Source organism: Ixodes scapularis, unplaced genomic scaffold (genome assembly GCF_016920785.2).
Source record: "Ixodes scapularis isolate PalLabHiFi unplaced genomic scaffold, ASM1692078v2 PGA_scaffold1__304_contigs__length_218370807, whole genome shotgun sequence".
Taxonomy (NCBI): domain Eukaryota; kingdom Metazoa; phylum Arthropoda; class Arachnida; order Ixodida; family Ixodidae; genus Ixodes; species Ixodes scapularis.
In genome coordinates, this window is record NW_024609846.1 from 79,975,808 (window position 1) to 80,000,233 (window position 24,426).

Consider the following 24,426-nt stretch of genomic DNA (forward strand, 5'->3'; position numbering starts at 1 on the left):
ATGAGTTCCGCCCCTGAAGGAGGCTCCGCCATCTTGGCATGGTGCAGCGGAGCAGTGCCATGACAGCGATAGGTGCTGTGGCCCCTTTGTTGGGCGCCATTATGTGGGAAGAGGCAGGTTACATACCTTTACGTTCGGGGACTGGTGCTCAAAGGGGAAACTAATGCTCGTCCCACTGCGCGGCCGACGGCTACCAGCGAGGGCAGTCGCCGCGCCAGGTTCACCAACGCCATGCCAACAACGATGATCCCAGTCCAACAGCGTTTACGAGTACCAGGGGTCCTTAACAAGACACTGCGGTCAAGCGAGCCGTGGACACGAGTGCCCACATGCACCCGCTGACTTGAGAACCAAAGGGGTAACTGCGAGCGGAGTCAACACCGGTGGGCCAAGCTCGCGCCACTACCCGCTGTCGCTGGAGTTCTGGGTCAGGGCTCTCGGCAGATGGACGTGCGCTAGGTGGAGGGGACGCCGGCTGTCAGAGCCAGGGGAAACGCTAGCGTCAGTTGAGCTCGGGGCAAAGATTGGGCATGACTTGTGCCCAATTTTTCACTATGTCCACGTTCGGCTTCACTGATCGAACACAAGCTCCAGTGAAACGCTGATGCAATGTTCGGCTATGTGGATCGAGCGCTATGTCAACGCACAAACAAATAATCTATGTTGTTGTCCGCATCGAGCTGGACTGGATACGCACTCGCTGTCTTACGGTCTCTTCAGTGAGGTATGTAACGCCCATGTTTCCAAAGCAGGACTGGCACTCGAAGCGCCACTGGGCGGCCGGAACGCTACAGTGCGACCGTAAAATGTGTCACTGCTGTACTCGAGGACAACTTTCTGCAGCTATGCATGCAATCAAAGATACAGGAGTTCACACTCGGCACTGATTAAAGCTGTGCACGCATGCTCTCTTCCCCTCTTTGAAAATTCCACTGAAAGTTGTTCACTAGTATAGACTCTGGTCAAAGCAAGCTGGAGCAGTCTACTAAGAAGTGAGCATGTGAATCATTCGAAAACTATCGCGGAGCCTGCTGTGCCCTATTCCTTACGTTGTGCTAGGAATGCGACACGAAGCGTAGGATGCTGCTAGATTATCGGTGACTGGCGGGAAACATTAATTCCAAGAATGAATTCTGAGAACAGCTAGAGAAAGCATAATTATAGTGCTAATCAAAGACCTGAATGCTGACTCTTCCTGAAGTAATGTCACGGCACAAACATTGCAGGTTATGAGCATTCTCTTGTTTATTCATTTGATTGTCATCAAAGCAATAATCTGCTGAATGCTTTACAAAGGACATAGAAGACCCTAATACACACCGTTGATGGGTAGTTGTTGACAGTGAGGTTCTTTCTCATTATCTTTTTTCACGTGGTGCTTAGGGGTTCATTGCTAGGCAGCTGTTGGAAAGACACGCCAGAAGTCATCCCTGATGTTGACATGCAATTCGGGACACGACAATGTACCATTGGACCACGAGAAACAGACCGCTTTGTGCTGCAGACTTAACAGGGTGGAGCAGTGAGAATAGTAGGGCGCCAGCACCCTTACACAGAGATGCACATGCTTTCTCTTATGATGGAAAAGGCTGTATACATCTTTTCCACAAGGACAAGGACGCGACCATCATGATTGTCGTCACTTCTGGTATCCGGTAAAACATTGTTTTGATCTCCTCACATCGCTGGGAGGTGTTAATGAGAAATGTGCGATTGTCACACATTCTTCTTTTGCCTCACCTATATTTTCTCACATATTCCAGGTTGAAATTTTTTAGCATTTTTTCGTCTTGCATATCAGATACGGAACCTACGTGTCTGAGAATGACAGGAAACAAAACGTCAATACCGTTGGCAGTCAAGTTTTGTGTGACACGTTGCGCCATCTAGCTCAAAATATTTGCAACACTGGTACAGCCCTTTTGCCAGCCTGCTTGCTCGTGGGGCTATTCATGCATCAGTTTAAGGGTCTTAATTTGTGCGTTTTTTTGTCCTTTTATTCTTAACATTGCTATCGGATGTCGCGGAAGAGCAAACGTCGCAGCTGTAGGCACTGTTGCATACCGGACTGTCGCAACACCGGAAGCTTGACAGACGTGGAGCATGAAGCAGGTTTCCGTCGAGGCTGTGGAAGATACAACGCCGTCAGAGATGAACAAATGCAGTAAAACATTTAAAATAAGCATTCTGTTCACATTGCCTGACATGAAAATGGATTTCTTATTGCACTATTTGACTCGACATTTCGAATTAATGCGCTCAAAGCCCGGCGTTGTCTTTGGATTCGATGCGGTGACTAGAGTCAGATCAGTCCTTTGACACTCTCACTGCTCTCTGCTCCGTGGACTCATCTCGATCGCACAATGTTCTGACGTTTAATCATAGTTACCGAAAACCGCAGTGAGCGTTTCCTCCGTTTCGTTGATGGCAGAACGGACTGTCGTTTGCGTCTTTAGACTTATCTGCCCAAGACGGTTTCTCCATTTCAACCCGTGTTGATAAGGTTCTAGCTTTGTCCCTGCTGCGAGAAAACAGTCAACTCATGAAATAATTAAAAAAATGTACTTGCCCCATGAAAAAAGGTTATCCATGTGGCAATTATTTCTGTTCTATGTAAAAGTGAACAGCATATTCATTCGACGAGAACGAGCATCAGCTTATGACGGGCAACTGCGTACACCACCATTCAAACAACAGCCTGCTTACACGAAAAGCACATTTCTCGGACACCATAGTCATCTTAAACACGGCGACGAGGGAACTGGAAACAAGCTGATCACCAAAATGAGGTCAGCTATTCATACGGGAAGAGTTCACATGGAAAAAAGAATGGGTAAGGGTAAGAGGGGTGGGGGGTGCTCTTGGTTCCGCTTTTGTAGAGGAGGGAAGCTCGACGAAGTCTTTGCTTTTGTTATCTCAAAGCGTGTGCAAACAATGTAAAAGAAAAAAAGGAAAAAACTGTTTTTGTCTACTTGCTTTCACTTATATTTGGCCGTAATATCGAGATGTTCAATTTTGTTCTGCGAGCTCCCGTTTTGGGTTGTCTACACCTACCGAGGAAGGCATTTACTAAAACTCCCTAATGCTAGAACGACACAACCACACTTGCATGCACATTTATATATTTAACATTTGATAGATTCTTTAAACAGTCGGTAGTGTAACGCACGACAACACTACGCTCGGAGTTGGTAATAATAAAATCTTGCTTAGGTACGCTGGCGGTGCTGCCGATTTTAGCCGTCCCAGTGTTGCATCATTGGGCCACGGTGGTGCTGATGATCAACCGACTGTGGCTCTGGGCAGGGAAAAGAAGCTCGAATCCAGTCTGGCTGTGTCCCCATCGGTGTAATTATCAATTTAGCCATGAGGGACGCGACTGTTGGGTCTTTTTCCCAATGGCCTCCTAACAATTGTAGCGCTGTCTCACAGCGCAGACGAGCGTTAGAAGAAGAGGAGGAATTAGTAAACACAATGGCCCCGGGAAGCGCTTCCGGCAGGCATAGATTTAAGCCCCTTCATGTTTCAAAAGTAGCTAAGGTGCGTCGAGGCACGTGCAATGTGCAGCCCTTAAGATCATGGCGACACAGCGCAGCACTGAGCTAGATTTCAGATGTCATGTTCTTCCCAGAAGTGACACGAGGCACGTGTTTTGAGTCCTTCAACAACAATGAATGGCAGCACTTTTCCCAAAATAGAGGGGCTAAGCATAGAGTTCCCAGATAAGGGGAGACGCGGGTCGAGAAATCGACGTTTCGGCTCATATTTTTATTTTTAATGTTTTTGCAATCTGTATGTCTTCTAGTTTTATATAAAACAAAAATTGTTACGAAAATTAGGCCTAGAAGTTGCAGCAACAAAAAAAAAAAAAAAAAAAAATGGAGAAGTTTGTTATTTTCAAGGTTTTTCGAGCTTGCGTCCCTCCTAATGTCTGCGAGCCATTGTTGCCGTCGCTTCGACCAGGAGGAATAGGCCTTCTTTCCGTTGACTCCTTCCACATCTTGTACTTGCGGTAGAAATAATAATAAAAAAAAAAAAAAACATTTTGTTGCGTCTCTATGAGGCCTCAGAAACCATGTGACATTAATGCGTCACTGCTATTGGCTAACGCTCTGATGAACCATGCAGTGAAGCTAGCACGTCTTTTCCGATCATATCGCGTCGCAGCTGTCTGAAGCAGGAACCACGGTTTCTTCAACTATCGAATGTTTTTCACGATGAATGGCGACGAGAAATGCAACTTTTGACTCCAGAAGAGCCGGTCACTGCACCCGTTCAAGGGAAGGCGCAAGGAAACGCGCAAAAGTGCGACGAGTGCGATGGACCCACTCGTGGAATGGCGACGCACCTTCGAGCTCTTAGAGCACCGCAAGCGCCGAGCAACGGAGCACTTCGGAGTTCATCAGCGACGTGTCGGACGTTGTGAGTGCTTCGGAAAAGAAGCTGATGACATTTTGCGATGAAACGGTTGAGAAAGGAAGCGGCGGAAACGTTGTTATGCGGGAAAGTGATACCCTGACGCAACTTGTGAACGGCACGATGTGCGGGACAAGTAAAGACGCAAGGGCCTTGCATCTTTACTGGAACTCAGGTGCACAAACGTTGTGTGCCCTTCTGAAGTTCTTTCAGCTGCATATACATCATGTCGTGCGGCCGCCGCCGGCCATGAAATGCGCGACCCTAAACAAACCAGTGGAAGTGCCCACGACAGCTTTGCGCTTCACATGAAAGCAGTGCTCGCAGCACGTGACTGGTGTTTGTCACGATTAGCTAGTTAGATTTTGCGGCATCCTTGGTCTTTCGAAATCGCTTCATCAAAAAATGTTCCACAACATCTCAAACAAGTCCACACCGCTGCCACCAAAGCAGTTTTTGACAACCTTGCAGAAGCAAGGTGAGCAACTGCGTCTGAAGCGGGTCAGAGTGACATCGCTGTGGTGTTCGGCGGGACGTGGCAGAAACGGCGACATAAGAGCGACAATGGCGTTGGCACCGGCATTTCTGTGGACACAGGCCTCTGCCTGGATTTCGAGGTGCTGTCGAACTAGTGCCACGGCTGCAACCAGCACCAGATCCTCGATGAGCCAGAGGAAGAAGTGTGGCAGGCATTTCATTCTCCTGTGTGTGAGAGCGTAGACTGCTCGTCACATGCTATGCAAACCAAAGCAGCTCTACGCATCTGGCGTAGGACACAGACATACAGCACGGAGTTGCAGTTTACGACATTCCTCAGCGACGGAGACAGCAAGGCGTAGGCGGCAGTGCCAAATGCAGAGGTGTATGGGTCCACCGCGGTGGCGAAGGAGGACTGTATGAACCAGGTTGCTAAGCGTCTTGGAACAGCACTGAGGAAGCTAAAGTTGCCTCTACCACGTGGGGAGACGCTTGGTGACAAGACCATTCAACAGCTGCAGCGGTACTACCGAATTGCCATCATCAGCAGCCGAGGGAGGCTGCGAGGGATGTACTGTGCAATATGGGCATCCCATTTTCACTCGTGCTCAACTGATGGAGCCTGTAGCCACAAGTTCTGCCCTGACGGAGTGGAGTCGTGGTGCAAGCATAAGAGGGCAATAGCTCTGCAAGCACTGGCTCTGGCCACGCACCCCTCCTCACCAAGGCACAAGGGAAGGCAGTGCTTCCCGTCTGCCAATGGTTGACAGACATCAAGCTCCTTGCTTGCTGTCTGCAGGGGAAGACACAGAATGCTGCCGAGTCCTTGAGCAGCAAGATTTGGATGTTGTGCCCAAGACCTGCTTTGCTGCACGGACTGCGGTGGAGACTGCTACTGCTATTGCTGTACTATGGTTCAGTCGGGGCCACTCCAGCTTTGAGCAAGTTTTGGAAGGGCTGAAAGTCCTTCCTTGCTGACCAGAAGAGGATAACCAGCATGTCTGCGAAGCTGACCGCTGAAGCCAGGTCCCATCGATGCAGTCAGGAAAAGCGTGCCCGTACGAAGGACTCTAAGCGCAGAGACCATGAGGGCGCTACCTATGCTGCGGGAGAATCCTAGTCCGGGGTCAAAGGATAGACATTTGGGACTATATCATCTTGAAGTTCCATGCAGTTTGGGTGAGGAGTTTGGTATCTAGCATAAAAATGAACTTTGAAATGTGTTTTTCTTCAATAGGTGTTTTTGCCTGTTTCCAGAGTTTGTGCATGCAATTTTTTCTTCTTGTATTTGTCAAATCACAATGAAATTTTAAACAGCTGTTTCTGAGGGTGCACAGTGTGTGCAAATCTTGTTAGTTAAACATAAGTACTACCACTTTTTTTTTTTTTTAATATTAAACAGAAAGTGAAATCTTAAAAATACTGACACAAGCTTTTTTATTTTTATATAAAAATATTTTAGGTCGCCAGAGTTCTGCGTCTGTTTTCCACGCGCCACCGCGCCGCTATTCGCCAAATTCGAACACGCGACAAAAATAAAATCCAGTGCTGTACGGGAAAGCTTTTGCCACGTCCGCTAACTAGCCACTGGCCAGCTGTGCTCATGTTGTTTGCATTTGCCCGAGGCCGTATGTCATCCATTTCTTTAAGTCCGTCGTCGTATGGATGCAAAAATGTGTGCAATAAAAACTCGAGAACACTTCGGCTTCCACCGCCTGATGTAGTTGGCGTGCGAACACAAACACGGAAAAAACAATGTCCACGTAAAAAAAGCCCTTGCACAAACCAGTTTGCTTTTCACTTCCGGTGCCTATAGATAATCAAATCATGGTACCCTAGCTAATTTATTATATGAAATATTTTCTCTGGGCTGGGGGAAAAGATTGTTTAAGTGTTCATGATTTCGCCGATTCTTCTAAAAAATAAACTAAGCAACTAGATTTTTTTTTTTTAAGTACTGGATTTTTGGTATTTGGGCTTTTTTTTTCTCTCCCTTGTGGTTCTCCTTAGGGCCACTGCCTTTGGGAGTGCCACGTTCGCGGCGAGACGCTCTACCGCGAAGCGGGTTCGTACTCGCGTGGCATGCTGCTCGTTGAGCGCAAACAGACACCAGTCACGTTGGTAACGGTGATAAACTGTTTATTTACAATGAAACAAAATAACAACAACACAGCGGCTATAAGCTGGTGAACGCCGTCGGTGTGGAGATCGCCCACGGCCGAACGGTCGTTCACAAATGTACAAAGGACGGGCAAAACGCTCACCGGTGCGCCGGAAGGTTCCCCGTTGTCGCCGCCGCCGAATCCCAGGAAGAAGACAGAAGCGAGACCGCTGTCCGCTGGTTTTAAGATAACGGCGGGGGCGAAGTGGCCAATCAAGGAGCGACACGTCGATCTCCTTTGTACGGGGGTTCGTTACGGAAATCGCCCCAAGGGGGGAGAGGAGGAAGCCACTCACAGTGGTAAGCAGCGCCGCCTCTCGCTACGCCAGCGCGGCCGCCACGGCGCGCCAAAACGCTGACGCGACAGAATGTTGAGGGATCACAATCCCCACACCCTTTAAGTAAATTATCACTAACACGTTTACATATACGATTCGCAGTCTTTTGTAAACGCTAAACTGCAAACTAGCTAGCATTCAGCGTACACTGGGGCCCCAATGTCACAACACCTACATTTTACGCCTGCAGGCGGAATTATTGTGCATACTGTAATGAAAATGGTGATAATTAGTATGCGTTGGCAGCCCAAAACTACGCACGGGCATGCTTGTTTACGAAACTGAATTCGTCTGGACTTTGGGTGCCGTGTCGCCTGGCGCATTTTCTAAGTACCTTGACGAAATATGTGCCGCAAGTTTATAATCAAGTGCGATGTGGTCGCCAGAAACATGACAACGGAAAGAATGAGAGCGTAACCAAACTGGCTGGGGAGATCGTTAAATAGACCAATCCACTGTCGCCATGCATCGTGAAATCTGTAGTCTTTCTGCAAGCGCGACAACCCCCGCCAGAGGTCTGCGCGAGCGGAGCACGAGTCAGCACGAGCCGTGTCGTGCACGGGCGCCTACCTCTTGTGAACTATACTCCGTTTCAAACATCGCGTGCAACGCTGGGAAAGCTACTGAAGTAGTGCGCATGAAAAAACACACAAAATTGTGTTACTCCGCGAGATTTTGTGGACGAGTGGTACAAGGCGCTGCTCTGGCGATGCCGGCGATGCCGACATCTCGGTGGCGGTGGTTCGAATCCACTTAGGGCGCAAAGTTTTTTTTTTTTTTTTTTTTTTTTTTTTTTTTTTTTTTTTTTTTCTCGACCGATTTTTTGTGCAAGATTGTGCGTAATGCGGAAGTGCATATTTCAATTCCTCTTTTCTTGTTGATTTTTATTTATAAGAAGGTAGACTAAGGGCTGGTGTTCCGCTCGAACTTGCGCCGGCCTCGTCAAAACGGAAGAACGGTCGAGATCCAGGGCGTCTCTATTTAAAGCCGTTTATTTACATGGTAGCGTGAAAATCAGAGAGTACCTTGAGAGTGTGGTGGACGGTCCTTTATATAACGAATATTGTGATTAGGGGACCGCACTGCCATTGTTCAGACGGCTTGGCATTCCCTCACGTGATGTGACTTCATGGAAGTTTCCTTCAGAGTCGGAATACTCGCCGGTGTATGGAAGAAGTCATCCAGACGGCAGTATCTCGGTGCTCTGGTGCCGGCGCCCCCATGAACCGGGAGTGATTCACAATAGACGCGTACACAACACACGGCACTCGAGATCAGGATCGAGTGTTGTTTCCTTTTCGAGGAAAGCAGGGGCCTCGGAATAGAGGCACGGGCATGTGCGTCGTTTACTTAGCCGACCAAGGTTAAGGTGCCTCAGGCAGACGGAGCCGACCATGGTTACGGTCCCGCAGGCAGAAGAACCCAGACACTTCGGAATGCAATCACGGGCACCGCCTGCTGTAAGGTCCCGCAAGCAGACGGTGCCTTAGGCACGATTCATCACCGACACAGTTCCTTCTTGAGGCTTGTTTCACTTTGAAGCCATAAGGCCGATTTCAACACCAGAAATAACAGGTGGCAGTTCACAACACTGTCCGCGTGCTCGGAACTTTCACGTTGCGAGGTCTTCGCTTCGGGGACGCCACCTTGCCAGACACTCCGGTGTCGTTACTGACCGTCTCCAGGACCTCACGGACCGACGTCTCCGGGAAACACGTTCTTGAACTCGCGTACACGTTGGCGATCACCTGCTTGCACTTTTGCGAGATCTTTACACAACGAATCTTCGAAAATATCCGAGCAGGAAAAGAAAGCTTCCCGCGTAAGACGCCATCTTCACGAAACCGGCGAGGCAGGGGCAGCCGCACAACCCGAAAACCCGAAGCGAGTGCGAGTGCCGCACGAACGAAAACGGAAAATAATTTGGAGTAGTTTACATTATCTTTTCCTTTTTATTGAAAAAGAATCGGTGTTCCCTCGAAATCATAACGCCACTATTATTTACTAGCTCCAAAGATGTACACTTTTCGACTTTTTTGTTTTTTTCAGGGGCCGTACTATTTTGTGGAGCGAAAGTAGTCGCGGTCGGCTGTGCAAATTGGCGCGCTAGCTTTGACTACATTGCACGCTATGTTTGAAACGGAGTATAGTCATGGCCAATGTTACTGGAGCAAGCTCAGTTTCACAGCTCCGCCTACGACGTGGGCTCAGTGGCGGTCACGAGAACTAGCAGCGCTGCAGTCGAGTCTTGCTTCCGGATTGCCTAGCCCGCCAAGCTTGAATAGCAATACTCGAGCTTGGGCGAGTTGGTGATTCATACTAACACTTTACAGTGCAAGGAAACGGATGCACACAAAAATTAATTTCAAACACTCAAAGAAAGAACACTCACAACGCGCTGACTCTGATCTCTGTGGTGTATTACACGTGACTTCATCTTCATCATCTTTTATTGCTATTATACACGTGGAAGTAAAAAAAAAAAAAGGAAGAAAAGAAAAGGAAGCTCTCAATGCATAACTGGTCATTGGCTGGACTTTCGCGGTTACCTGTGGCCGGTTAGGCCGCAGAACGAATGTCAGGACCCCGCGAACACCGAAGGGACTGGACATTCGATGACCTCTTAGAACGGCAGCTAACGAAGCTTTGCGTTGTAGATGGCTCGACATGGTCGGGAACCGACGAAGGCCCCTAGAAGCTAGTGAGCGGCCTTTGGAAGCATATGGCTGCGAAGCACTCGCTCGTGACACGTGTCTGGCACCACCTTCCCACAACGTTGCTTGGGGGGTGCTTCGGAGAAACGCCAATCGGGAATTCTATCGAGGGGATTTGAAGGGGCGGTGCAACGATGTTTGTGACTCTGCGTAAATACACGTTTGCAAGTCCAGGATCAGGGCGCTGTTATCTTGCTCGCTGGGGTGCGCGCTTGAACGCGTCCTAATCCGATTACGAAGCCTTGCTAATGCGTCATAATGGGATTATGGCCGCGCCCACCACTGGGCAAGATGGCAGCGCCCTGAGGCCGGACTTGCAAACGTGCATACCACGCACAATGAATTACGGACGTTTATAACCCATGAAACGCGCGTTAGTTTGTTTTTTTCTTCTACTCAATGGTGCTAGAATAAAGAAGAAAAATTAATGAGCTGCATTTTTAATTGCAGCAAGAACAAGTGGACCTGTTATTTGCCACCAATAGTTCTCATAACCACCCTCTGTCGGTCACAAAGTACAGGACATTGTTGTAGTTCGTCTATCGTCGTCAGTGCGGCGATTGGACTCTAGCCACTTCCCGAATGCTTGGCGAGCTATTGGCTATCGTGAGCCCAATGATTGACGAAGGCTGGCGCTGGCAGCAGGTCACAGCCGCATAGGTTTGGTCCAGGGCACTCCAGAACTGTCTAAGTTCCGGTCACAGTCTTGTTCCCCAGCGAAACTTGCATATCGAGCTGTCCGCACACAGGCGATTTTCCCAGGAAGCACGTCAGCTCTGTCGCCGTCTTGCGAAGTTTCGGCCACACGTCCTTGTGTCGCTAGTGCGTGGCCCATGTGATGACGGACTCCAGTGCCCCCATGTCTAGCTGCATATCCACTGCTACATCACCCCAACGTAAGGTCCTTAGAACAGTTGGACTGCGCTGAGGTTCCCGATGAAATCCTCTGCTTCCATTGTAAAGAGACCGTCCTGGCCTTCGTCTGCCTGGAAATCGAAGGCCATTGTGCTTTTTGGCTCGATGCTGATAGCGAAGCAGCATTTCGCCAGGTGGCCAGTTTTGCCACACCGGAAGCACCGCGCGTTGCGAAACTTGCACTCTTTTGCTTCGTGCTTGCTTCCCCCGCACCTTGGGCAAGGTTCTCTGTTGCTCTTCCAAGCGTTTGGTCGAGGCGTTCTGTCTTGGCTTTCTGCTGGTCGGCCGTGGAGTGCATGCACCGCGTTCTCCTCCTCCCCCGGCTTCAGTTGTCGGGTCATCTGATGTACGTTGATCTTGGCCATTTCCGCAGCCAGGGAGATTTCCTCCACTGTGACAAGTGTCAACGACGTCTTCGTGAGCATGTGTCTTCTCCTGTCAGGATCCCGCATTCGTCAGACGATGCAGTCGCGCAACATTCGCTTAGCAAGTGTCTGCCAACTGCCGGATAGCCTCAATGAAATCCTTCACTGCTTCGTCTGGCTCTTGGTTTCTTGTAAAAAAACAAGTACGACTGCGTAATCTCGTTCGTCCTCGGCGAGTAGTGCTCCTGAAGCTGCGTGACTTTTTCGTACTGGAGCTCATTTACCTTGCCTGGGGCGCACCGACTGCTCAGCACCGTGACCGTCCGTGTGTTTAGCGCGGCCACCAGGAATGCCCGTTTCTTCGTGGAGTCGCTCCCACCGTTTCCCTTAAAAAAAGTTTCCAGTCGCAACTTGTACGCGTCCCACTTGTCCACTGTCTTCTCGAACTGCGGGGGACTTAGCAGTGCCGCCATGTCTGGCAATCCAAGTTGTCGGCATCAGCGGCCACAAAACTTTGCAAGTGTAACCATCTTCGTCGCCACTGAAGTGACTCGTACAACGTCTCGGGCAGACTGAACGTTTATTCAAGGGCTCTGCTTCTTTTTATCAGCTAGTGTGTCAGTGAGCGAAGGAAAGAACAGAACAAAAAGGAGGGCAAGTAGATTAGGATAAGATAATAGCAGCGTCACTGTCTGTCACAGCTGAGTGCTCCGGCGTCATTCGCTTCCAAGCGCCATCTATTTCGGTACTGCTCGGCCAATTGCTTACAAGGGCTGCACGGGCCTCTCTTGCGCATCAAGGGGCTTTAGATGAAGCAAACACATCGAGGGCCTTTAATTGCAGTGTACTAGACTGTTCGCTTCAAAGTCGGCCAGCGAGAAGCACAGTGCGCATCGTTACGTCAGTAGTTCCTGAACAGCAAAGGGTTATGTAGTGTTAGCCTTCCTGCTTGGTGGCGTCAACGCGTGACAATCTCGCCTAGTAGTAATATCCGAGGGCGAGAGCTCGTGGTCGCTGCTTTGAAGCGTTCTTCGGCAGAACGAGCGCTCGCACTAGAAATGCGTGTATGAAAGCCAGGGGCGCTTGCTAGCTCGCGGTTGTAGCTTTTGCTGCAATTTCAGTTTATGGGTGAACGGAGTAGAAACGCGTTAGGAGGAAGGGGAAAAAAATGAAAGACGTTTACAACACCCTGTAACGCCGAATTAGAGCGCAGCTCTTGAGGAGGAGGAGGGAATGGTATTAAGGGGAGGGTATTTACCCGTTCTCCCTCCTCTTCGTCGTCATCTTCCCCTCCTGCTCCTCCCCTTCTCTTGTCCTCCTTCCCTCTCTGCTCCTCCACGCGTGGTGCATCATGGGAAATGTCCCATAATGCACCGCGTGGTGACGCCGCTGAAGCCGGAAACGGGCGCCTAAGAGCTGTGCTCTAAAACGTTTATTGGTCTAGGAGAGGTTGGGGATCGGGACAGGAGTTGGAGATCAACCTCGCCTATGGCCAGGAGTTCTTGGACCCCGCGACTCGTTCAGCCCGTTGAATGACCCTATCCTGAAGGACAGGGTCCGAGCTGAGAAGCGTGGCCTCCCCCTGCCCTAAACTTGTGACGCCAGGCCCGTCGGACCAAGGGTCTTTCCGGCAGTTCCAAATAATATGAGCTAGGTCTGCCCTCTCCTAGCATAGAGTGCCGGAGGGGGTCAAGAGGCCAGGCTGTATGTAGGAGTAAAGGACAGAGTTTTGGAGTAGGAATCAGTGTCCTCCGCCAAGTCACATTCAGGTCTAAGTAACTCCACGAGTGAGCCATACTGCCGCAAGCTGGCACTGTATTTTAAGAACTCCTGACGTCGCGGCATTCCAACGGAGCTTTACAGACCGCCATTAGACGCTATTTTGAAATCTGATTATTTGTTCTAAAATTAATTTTCTTCACTTTGCCTGCAGTCCAGAAACTAGTCTGCGCTCTGTGTCACCAGTTGTGTGCAGTGCAGGCAAAAGCAACGCCAGGCGAAGAGAGGAAGGGGAAGCACTAGTAAGGCCAGATGGTAGAAGAGGGCGAGGGGAGAAAGGAAGAGCACTGGGAACGTTGGAGAGGAGAGGAAGTTTCTCTGCCTCCCCAGCTTTCCTTGAGCTTGCCTTCCCTCTCCTGGCGTGCCTTCGCCTGTACCGCGCGCAACTAGTGACACGGGGTATTAACGCCGAGATGTTTCGGTGGCGCTCCCTTATGGTTTCCATCCGTGACGTCACGATTGGGATTTGCCTCGCCGTGACGTCACCAGTTGTTATCCTGGCTACTTACCATCAGGTGCGACGACGAGTTCGGTGGTGTGTTTAAAAAGCAAAGTGGAAGCTAGGAGCCATCGCAATCCGAAACTAACACCGTCCAAGTTGACAATCTGACAATGCTCATATGCCCATGGTTTGGGCCTATCGTGGACAGCTGACCGCAGCGACGCTTTTGGTTGCTTTTGGTGTTCGTCATTCTTCAACTTGTCCGTCGTTTTTTAGCGCTTTTACCTCCTATTCGCTTTTGGTTGCGCACATCGCTAATAGGCTAGTGTTTCTGGGCTCCCGACCCAACGTCGACCACATCTAAACAAAGAAATAAGTGCTAAATATTTAGTTATGTTTTTTAATGAAGCCTAAAGCCCCTGTATCCTGGGAAAAGTGGCGCCATTCATTGTTGTCGAAATGCTCAAGACACCTGTACGTGCCGCGCGCCACTTTTCGGAAGAACATGGCGTCTGAAATCTAGCTCAGTGCTGCGCTGTGCCGCCATGATCTTCCCAAGAGCAGCACGTTGTACGTGCCTCGTGCATCGACGCACCTTGCGCTACTTTGAAAGATGAAGGGGTTTTAATGAAGGGCAGGCTCTTAAGACCCCCCCCCCCCCCCCCCCCCCCCCCCCCAACGACGGAAACTGCCGTCGCGATATGGTCGAAATGTGAAGAAGAGGTTAGCTCGGGTGCAATTTTGGTCGAGTGCTCAGCTAAAGTTTGCATACTTAGGGAAGCGATTTGGTCGCACGTGATAGCCACAGCGGAAGCTCGTGCTGGCTAGCGCTACAGCAATCATTCACATTAGGACAAACATGTGCAGGAAAAAACTGTTTCCCGTGGAGTTATTCCCGTCATAGTCGAGTGATCGTTCTCAAATTGCTCGGCGAGTGACGAAAAAGAGAAGGATGCACACATTTGGTTTCTCGTTTTTTAAATGCACTCTTCGATAAGCAAAACAAAAAACATCCCAGCCTCTTTTTTTTTTTTTTTTTTTTGTCATCGTGAAACACGTCCGCACTTGAGCTACGCTTAGGGGGTCGGCACTCGGTTCCCGGATATATTTGTGGGCAACGCCATCTTGGTGCTGAGTGCAGAGCAGATGCAACTGCCGATAATTCAAAAGTGCGACTTCCTCGGCATTAGTTTCGGTGTTAGGAAGCTCGTATAATTGTTGTTTTGCTCTGTCGCGAACTGTTTTTATGAACATTTTTACAGGACGGAAAAGCGCTTCCTGGTGGATTTCAGATAAAGTTGAAGATAACTGGCAACCATGATTTTAAGCCCTAAGGTGGGCAGGCAACGTTATCAGAACACCCAGTTGGGAACAAGGAGGTTAGAAGTACTAGGAGGGGGCACGTTGCAATATTGGTGAAGCCTAGTCATAAAAAGTTTAAACGATTTTGTGCCCAGCGTGACCGCAGATCTGTCTGGTGATTGGTGCGCGTGACATGTCACGTGCGAGATGGATGGTTGATTGCAAGAGGATCCTTGCAGGCTTGCGCGCGCTCCGTCCGGTAGGTTTTATCAGATCGAAGGCTAGGCTGTGGTGTATTCTAGTACACCATAGCTAGACGAAGGCTAGCTACAGTAACGTGATGTGGTGAGAGTAAGGAGGAAAATGCGAAAGAGGCGAGGCGTCAAGGGAGCATGGCTTGTGGAGGCTACGCGGCTGACGTCATGCCCTCTCCTACCCTTCTATTCTCCATGGCTGGGAAACTCGCGGTCGAAACCTGGGCCGCTGGCGACCACCGAGACCGAGCTAAATACGACAACAGCGCCACTCTTTATCATTTGTCTGTACTGTGGTCACCTCGAGCTTTTAGAAAGCACGTTTTTGTGTAAAAACAAACGGAAAAAAACTTTTTGTAACTTTGATTGGGGTTTCGTTTAAAATGAAGGGCGCGTGGTGTTTTCTAAAATCTTTAGTTTGCAGGGTTTGGCGGCACAATTAATATTGTTTTTATATAACCACGCCTCAGCGGTGATTTCAGGTGCGCGTCCCGACCTAGGCGCATCTCAACTTCGGTAGTAACTCGCGGCTGTCCGCTTGGGAGACGGGGGGCCGGAGTGATCATTGCGTCGCGTAAACATTGTTTTGTGTAGAGCATGGATCACATGTGGGTGACCTTGTAATGTTGTAAAAACTTGAAACTTGAATAGTGTTAAATAAATTTTTCTTACCCGGAAACCCCTTCCACCCTATCTGCTTCGGCGCCAAAATGGTCGATTAAAGCCAAAGTAGAAGTCACGTGCAGTTCCTCGAGTGGCCGCTGCGGGAGAAATGGCAGCGTTGTGATCGCCATTAGCTCGGTTCTCGAGTACGGATGGATGCCACTTTTTCAGAGCAGTCTGTTTCCCAACTGAGTGGTTCTAGTAACGTTGGTGGCAGGAGGAGGAGGAGGAGGGAGGGAGGGAGGGAGGGAGGGAGGGAGGGAGGGAGGGGGATGGGAGGAGGAGAATGGGGGGGAGTAGAAGGGACGGTGGAAGGTGATCGACGCAGACGGAAGAGACAGCGGAAGGGGAAGTGGCAGAGGTGACTACTGGCTAGATCCAGAATCCAAAGCTTCTGTGATCACCCGATACAAAATTGAAGCCAAAGAGTCCAATCCAATCCAGTGGGTGTCGTTACTCTGAAGCATAGCTTGTTTTAGTGGCTCTATTCCGCTCCAACCAACATTGGCTCCAACAGAAATGTTTATATGTTTGATACGCACTTACTTGGCCAGCCGATTTGGTGAGGTGAAGGAAGATGCGGCGGGCTCTGTCGCGCGGCGCGTTGTATGTGCGGTGGGGCGCGTGCGCCGGCCGGGAACACCAGGGGCTCCTGCCTGTGCTGTTGGTCGTCGCCGCTGCGTCCGTGCCCCCCCTCGGGGGAGCGACTGAGCACGACGACGGAGCGAGCCCGGACCGACCGGCGACGCCGACCGCCCGGGGGGCCGTCAGCCCCAGGTCGTGCCGACGACGCCCGTGTCATCCACGCCGGCACCCTGGCACCCCGGCCTCGCCGTCTCCGTTCCCGATGGCGGTACGCGAAATGCGTTGTCGACCCCCCGCCGAAACGTTACGCGCTTTGCGGCGACTCTAGCTTGTCTACCGCTTGGGGTGGGCCAATAACGGTGACGCCGTGCTGTCTTCTAGCTGGTATTTGCTCGCATGACGTGCCGGGTGACGCTGTGGTTCCGTTTTGGAATGGCGCTTGGAACGCGTCTGACTGGTGTGTGCGCCCTCAAATCTGGTCGCTGGATTTCCGCCCGATGACGTAGAAATGTCGTGCGGTCGCCTGCCACGATCCTTTTTTTTTTTTTTTTTGGGGGGGGGGGGGGGGGGCAACACTTGACATGACACTCTGGCTCGTGTGACGCAATTTGTTGCCACGTAGGGACGACTTAGGAGGCACGCGGCTAAATACATCGGTGCAAGACGCGTTCCAAACGTCGTACAGTCTTGGACAACGTAGGTTGAAACGACTGAGCGACAGCCGAGAGGTAGCAGGAAACTTTTACGCGCTTCAGTGGTTCCGCCGTCGCGCCCCGATGTTCCAGACAAGCAACGGAACTACCGCTAGAAAGGGCATAGGGACTGGCGTCGCTGTGGTTCGGCGTGTCCCTTACCCTGAGGTTCAGATACGCACTTCAATGCACTTCGCCTTGGCGATGTTTGTTTTACACGATTAGGTTGGGTGTCAGGTCGCGGTCCACTCGTCCTGCTCGGTCGTCGTTTCAGCGTACTTGTACGAGAGGCTCTACGGAGCACGACGCAATTAATACGATTGAAAAATAGTGTTTTTTTTTCTTTGTTTTTTTTTTGCGGCAACAAATTTTATTAATAAATTTGTTGTTTGGTGGAATGTGCTCAGACGAGACTCGGTCAAGGACTTGGGCGGTAAAATTTGGCGTATGTCAATCGCGTGCTTCTCTGACACGCTGCCGATATCCTATTGGCGCCTACTTAATGCCGCAGTGTACGTCGTCGGTCGTTGGCAGTAAGCTTTCGTGGTCGCAACAGGTTGTACAGTGTACCGTGCGCTTGGTGGGGCGTTTGGGCAACGGTGCAAACAGGGCCGCTTATGGTGACGGAACTTGGCACGTTGCCTCTTTTTTTTAACGGAGGGCGATTTTTACGTTGTCGATGCGGGAGAAAGTTTTGACGTGTCCCGAAGGAATGCGTGGCTTTCACGCGACGTATTCCTCCCTGTTGCTGGGTTTCCCCTCGCATTACTTACTCGCTTCAAAGCATACCGCTTCATAGTTTAAAATTAACACGTAGGAGGAAATGCCCGTGCCAGATAAACCACCAACGCGAGGGACGATGCCGTAAAATGAGACAGAAAAGTAGCACCTGCACTTGGGGAGCTCACATTCTTATCGAGGGTGTGTTGTAGTTTGGTTGATAAGTTTCGAGGCGTTGCGAGGTCCTTGTGAGAAGAAAATTTGCAATTTTATTTTGTTGTATGGATCAAACCCTGGTATGCAGAACGCAGCAGACGCCTTCTAGGCACGCGACGCCGCGTCATCGTCACAACGTCCTCCTGTGGTACATTTTTTTTTTAACGTTTCACAGCTGGCGAAGCCTTCTCGGAGCACCTTAAAGTCCTCTCTCCTGCTTGTTTTCTTGCTTTTTTCTTTTGTGCGTACGTCTGTGTGTGTGTGTGTTTGCGGCGCAGGTGTTTCGCAGCCTGTCTCGCTTCACTCACTTTATTCCAAGGCCAAATCAAAGTTAGCTTCACTTAAGAATTCAAATGTGCTTAAATGAGAGCGACGTCCCTTATAACTTGAATCGGGAAACTTGCGCAGGCGCTCGAGTTCGGAAGTTCCATGCGTCACGCATGTGGGGCTTTCCCGCAGTGCGCCCGTGCCGTAGTGTAGGCGCACTCAAGAAGCGGAGCCTGAGCAAATGTTGGTACCGCGAAGTTGTAAATATTCGCGCGTTCGGGTAATCTCAGAGAGCCCGCCTATCCAGGTTTCTCCAAGGGACGTGACCGGACACTATGCGCGCATCAGCTTGTATAATGGAAAAGACCATGTCGGTGCAGATTTGTTGAAAATTGGAACCTATCTGAGTACGGTTCTGTTTCTCCCTGAAGCGTTTCTGCGTACGTGTGCGGCACGTTAGCGACTTGCATTTTTAAATCTTACCTGACAGTCATGTTTTGAACGATGCTAACGTAATTTCTACTGTCGTTGTTTAGCTGAGGCTGTTTTCGTGGAGTCGCTTCCAAAGGTCAAGTGCATTCCTTATCGTGACCCCCTGTGACGCCACTGCCGTATTCGCTCGTACTATGCCTCGCCGGCCACCGACGTGCTTGTCGCCTTGTGGGACGGGTGCCAACAGTTTCGTCGCAACGCGAACGCGACGGGCGGGCGGGCGCCGTCTGCTGCTGCTCGCTCCGTCGTCTGCTTCCAAGGCCGGCGTCGTCGTCTGCTCGCTCGCCCTCCTCCGCTTCCCCCCCACGTGGGTTGCCGACGTTGCCTACTTGAGCAACTTCTTTCGCAAAAAAAAAAAAAAAAAAGGACAGGGTTTTTTTTATGAAAAGACAGTGAGTGTGCAGGCGAGCTGGTGATAGTTACTCATGATGTTTAAAACCCGAGACTGTGGTGAGGGAGCCGTGGGCTTTAAACATCATGAGCTCATTTTGGTTGTTCGGGCAGCTCCGGGTTCATGGGAACGGGGGTATCTTTAGCGACGTGACGTCGCGATCGGACCCTATTTCCGAACGCAACGGGCCGCTTTACCGCTGTCGAGTGTGACGTCGTCTGCTAGTGAAAAACGTCGCGTTTTCTCGTCCGCAAACCGAACGCCCCTCCTCGTGACGTTGCGGTTGCCTAGTTGGTGTGCGCAATCGAACGCGCCTTGAGGAGAAGCTTACGCACGCCGAAGTCGTTCTTTTATTTTATTTTTCTCCCTTTTCTACTCCGTTATCCACGACACGTTTGTATTTTTTGTATGACGTCGTCGTGGCTCAGTGGAACTTGTTCCCGAGTTTGGAGAGGCTGGGCAATTTGCTTGCCTCGTGGAAGGCAGCCGTCGGCCTAGATTCTGCCGTTTTCTTAATTGGGCGGCTCTGAAGGAAAAACGGCCCTGCGTGATCGTTCGATTTTGAAAGCGAAAACGAACTTTGGTTCTGTGTGGGCACCCCGAGGATGGCCGTCGTCTGCTTTTGGAGCTGCCCCGTGTCTGTTTCCGACCCGGTGTTCGGGAGTCGGACGAGTCGCTTTGCTCGGCGTTGCCTGCCGTCCGGTGGTATCGAGACTCGTGGTCGACGGAGTTTCTTCGTCGGAAGCGGCTCGAAGTAGAAGGAAGTGCGAAGGAGCGACCAACCAGGCCCGTGCTTTTAGCCGTCCCGTCGTCGATCTTGCGGTCTCTCTCGGAATGGTGCGTCGTTTTCGTGATCTTCCATTTTTGGAGTTCTGTGCCGTCGAAAGCGAGCGAAGACCTTTTCCTTTGCTCGTCGCAAGCGTGACGTGATTCTGTGTAGCGGCACGTCGTCTTGGTTTGGAATAATAGTGCTATTCGATACTCGGAAGAGCGGCGTGGTGGGCAGCGAGGAAAAAGTCCGCCCGCTTGCTGTCTACGCAGTCTCTGTTGGGTGTGCCGTCTGCAAACGTTCGCATCCTTTTTTTTTTTTTTTTTGGTCGTCTGCTAACGTGTGTATACGACTACCAGCTTTTCCCGTTTGGTAGCAGTTGTTAGGCAACCTCTTAACACCTCGCTTTTTTCTTTTTTCTTTTTTCAAGGACTTGGATGGGGTTAGCTTCTCCGTCTGCTAACCACTCCAGCTGGATGGTTGCCGATTGCGTGAAGCTGTTTAATTTTATGGGTTGTTTCACTCATAAAAATGACGTGCGCGTGGAGCGATGTATACATTCGCGGTCGACGTATGGACGTCATTGGATTACTTACATCGAACAAGATAGCAGATGTTTGCTACACAGGTACGCAGTCGTGCCTGTATATTAATCGATTAAAGTTACTAAACCTGGGGCACGACAGAAGGCAGACACGTAAAAAAAAGAGGATAGATGCACACCGCACCACATCGCCCCTAACGAACCGCTCTTCATCCCTCCAAATTCGGGAATACGACGGATTACGACCTTTGTCGTCCGAATATGGCTCGTGACGTATCAGAGCCTGCCGATCGTTTTGCTTTCGGTAGGTTACTGAAGGCAGTCCACAGTTCGGTCTGGCTTGTGTTTAGGCACTCCCGGGTACGGGGCAAAATAAGAAAGACAAATTCCGTCTTTCTCATCTCGAGCGGCTTGCTTTTTTTTTTTTTATGTTGAGAGGGGGGGGGGGGGGGGGCGAGAGAGAGAGAAGGGTCACAGAGAAGCCACGCGTACGCGCCGTATAAGAATAAATACCAACGAAACTCGAAATAAAGGGAGAATGTGGAGCGCAGAGACGAGACAGAAGGTCCTAGTACGTAACAGAAAAGAAAAATAAAGGGTGGCAGGGGGGGGGGGGGGGGGGGGGGGGGAGAGGGAGTGGAAGATGCGGGGTGTTTCTGCCGGCGTGGTTGGTTCCTCTTCCCGACGCTGTTCTTCGCCCGGTGAGACGGAGTGGTGCGCTATATTTGTAGCGCGGCCTCCGAGCTTTTGCCGTCTCGCAAGAGTCCGACGCTGCTGCCAACTAAGAAAAGATAAGGAAGCGAATGAACGGGGGGAGACGGACAAACCGCCATGATGCGCCTCTCCCTTCCTCCGCCGCCGCGTGAGGGGTCGACGACGACGAAAGCTGGTGCCGTCGCCGCCGAAGGCCTACACCTGCCTGCCGCGGGTCCTTTGGGTGTTGCGTGTGCCCCCCCGGACCACGTTGATCGTCTGGTGTGCTGTCTACCCATGTGTGGAATCCCGAACGACGTGGAGTGAGGAATCCGATCGGCGCTTCTCGGATTGTGCTTTTTTTTCTTTTTTCTTCGTCGTCGTCGTGCGGTGGTGCTGCGGTTGTCCGGAGCCTTCTTCCGTCCGGGACGTTTTCGGAGTGTAGGGGGTGCTTGCTTGGGAGCCGGAGCTTGGGGTTTTTAAAAAAAGAAAAGTTGGAAGGGGGGAGAGCAAAGAAAGTGAAAAAGGCGAGAATGTAAAGGTCGGTGACTCGGGGATGGCTAGTCTTCGGGCCAGTCGCGTGGCGACGGTGACGACCAACGGAGGGTCGTCGTCTTCGTCACGTTGCGCACCTCAGTCAGGTGAGGAGGAGCGGATACTCTCGTGTCCCCCCTTCATTTGTTTTTTTTTCTCTGCGTTTTATTTTTAAAGTTGACGGAACTTTTTTTCGGTTGGTCCCCTTGCGCATACCTTCCCCCCACCCCCCTTTTTTTTGGGGGGGGGGGGCCTTTTTGGTTAACATTTTTGCGATTTTTGTTTTATTTTTATTCACGTGACTAGCATAGTGTCCTAGTTTGGGGGCAGGGATGGGCAAAATACTCGCAAAAATATGATTACAAAGTACTGACAGAATTGTATTTAATGACAGATTCGTTACACTTTGAAGAAAAGTATTTCGATAGAGGATACTGATACATTGAGCCTATTGGATAATCTTCGAGTGCTTTTTCAAACATTTCATTGTCAAAGAGGGGGATCTTAGACTTCAATTTCACCCCGGTAGAAAAGATCATGCCCAAATAAAGAGTGAAGTTTATATATACTAAGAATTAAGTGGCCTTGAAAGACTGTTGCAGCTGTAAAGATAAAATTTCTTAACTTCATAGGCAGTTACAACATAAGGAAAAGCAATGTATTCAGTTTAAGATAAAGTTAAAAGGCTGAGTTGGTGCATCACAGCCTTTTTTGAAACATGTTAATTTGTAGTGTTTAAAACATTGAATCATCCTACCAAAAAGGCAATTTTTGTATTCGTCTCATTAATTCCTTGTTTTACTCTTCCTTTTTTCTTCAATGTTTAATCTGCACTAAGTGCAGCATGTTTCAAGCTCTTTGCATATGACTCCCTTTGCGAAGACAGTCAGTCTGCTGTCACATTTGCTTATGAAGAGCAGTGCCCAAAATTGTATTTGGGGCTGTATTTGAAATTTATCTGTAATGTTCAATCTTGTGTATTTAAATACAGTTGATGACTACATTGCCCAATATGTAATGAAATAGGAAATACAAAATACTCGGAAGAATTTTAAATACATATTTCGAATCCTTGTATCTGAAATGCTGCCCATTCCTGTTTGGGGGTTACATTTCATATCAACATCTAAGTCTTTCTGACGCTGGACATGAGGACCGTGAAACACTACACTGAAGTAACCCTAACCCCTTTCTTTATTTTTGGTGCATCGGGTTACCCTGCCAGTCTAATGGCTGAAGCATTTGGTTGCAGAAGAGTTATTGCTCTTATTTTGTTCACAAGTCGAGTTTCTAGAATGTTCTTTTGGCAGCTGAGGACTTGAGGTTATTTTTCAGCGCTCCCATTTTGAGCGTGACCGTGTTAAAATGGGGCCTTCAACAGACACACATCAGTTGTTTCACGCAAGTTTGATTTTGAAGACTCGGAAAATTGAGCTCAAAATTTAATGACTGCCGCCCGTGCCTGTTGGGGGTTTCAATAGAGCTCTAATTTTTCTAAAGTTTCTGTGGCAGCATTTTTGTTTATGACCTTTCCCATGTCCGTGGAGCTTTTCTAAAGTTATTTTCTCACTTCCTTCACACACAGCGCTGTGGTTTTATTTGATTTGTTTGACTTGCTTTTATTCGTGTAACATCGAGGTAGAGGCTCGCCAAGTTTTGTGAGAACCTTATATATCAGATGACTCCAGTCCTGTGCTGTTTTTGCCTATTGGCCAGAAAATTGTGAGTTTTTGACGCATACAAATACAATTACGGGGAGAATTTTATCGGGAGAGGTAGACATGATACTCTTTAGGTTTATTCACAGTTGTACTGCCTCTGCATGCAACCAGAGCCAAGTTAACTGTGAATATGAAGGTAACTGTTGGCATAAATGCTTAGACTGTCTGTCAGCATTTTCCCTGCATTTCCTATGTAGCAACTTTAGCACCATTCAGACACCAACTTGTATCGGGACAAATGCCAGAATGTGGTTATTGCAAATTCTGCCTAGGGGTAGCTCTCTGTACCTACTGAAAAAGTAAAAATATTGCCACTGCACAGAATTTAATGTTTACAAAGTGCCAGCATTCTTAAAGTATTGGGTTTGCACATTTATTTACTTCTTAGTGGCATCACAATAAAATGTCTCTTGCTAGAAAAAGTGATGGATGAAATGTCGCAGACATCCTGTTTCGTGGGAACTAGCTACCTTCGGGAATCTTTTCTATCAACAATGAAGTTTGTTTGCGTTGCTTAAATTCCTCTAAAGCTTTTTCTCTGTCATACTCCTATGGCAGCCGTGATTTTGTTTATTGTAAACTCTAGTATATGCTTTACACAGTGTTTCAGATAACAAAGCCGTTTGTTTTAGTTTTCGTCGTCGAGGTTATTCACCCGTTCACACTCTTGCGACTGCTTGCGACCTCTTAAACCTGGGTTCCTTAAAACTTCTTAAACCAGAGAACACACTGGCGCCATCTATTGGGAAGCAGTGTAAACTCGGCGGTCCGGCATATTTTTTTTTATTTCTCGCGCGATATCCTTTCTTTTTTGGCTCGAAAAACTTTTGTCAATGTTATAAACGAGCCTTTCTATGGGTATTATGCACATTTGACCTCTGAAATCCCGCAAAACCTTCGCTTTTGTGAAATGCAGTTCTAGGGTCACCACATAGATGGCGCCACAATGTCAGTGTGTTCCCTCATTCTAGAAACA

General features: G+C 49.5%; 1 protein-coding gene across 4 annotated transcripts in view; it reads left to right on the forward strand.

Moving 5' to 3' along the window:
- LOC8035197 (eukaryotic translation initiation factor 4 gamma 1) overlaps nt 1-24,426 on the forward strand; it is a 93,849-nt gene that overhangs the window by 41,412 nt on the left and 28,011 nt on the right. The gene's annotated exons all lie outside the window — the stretch shown is intronic.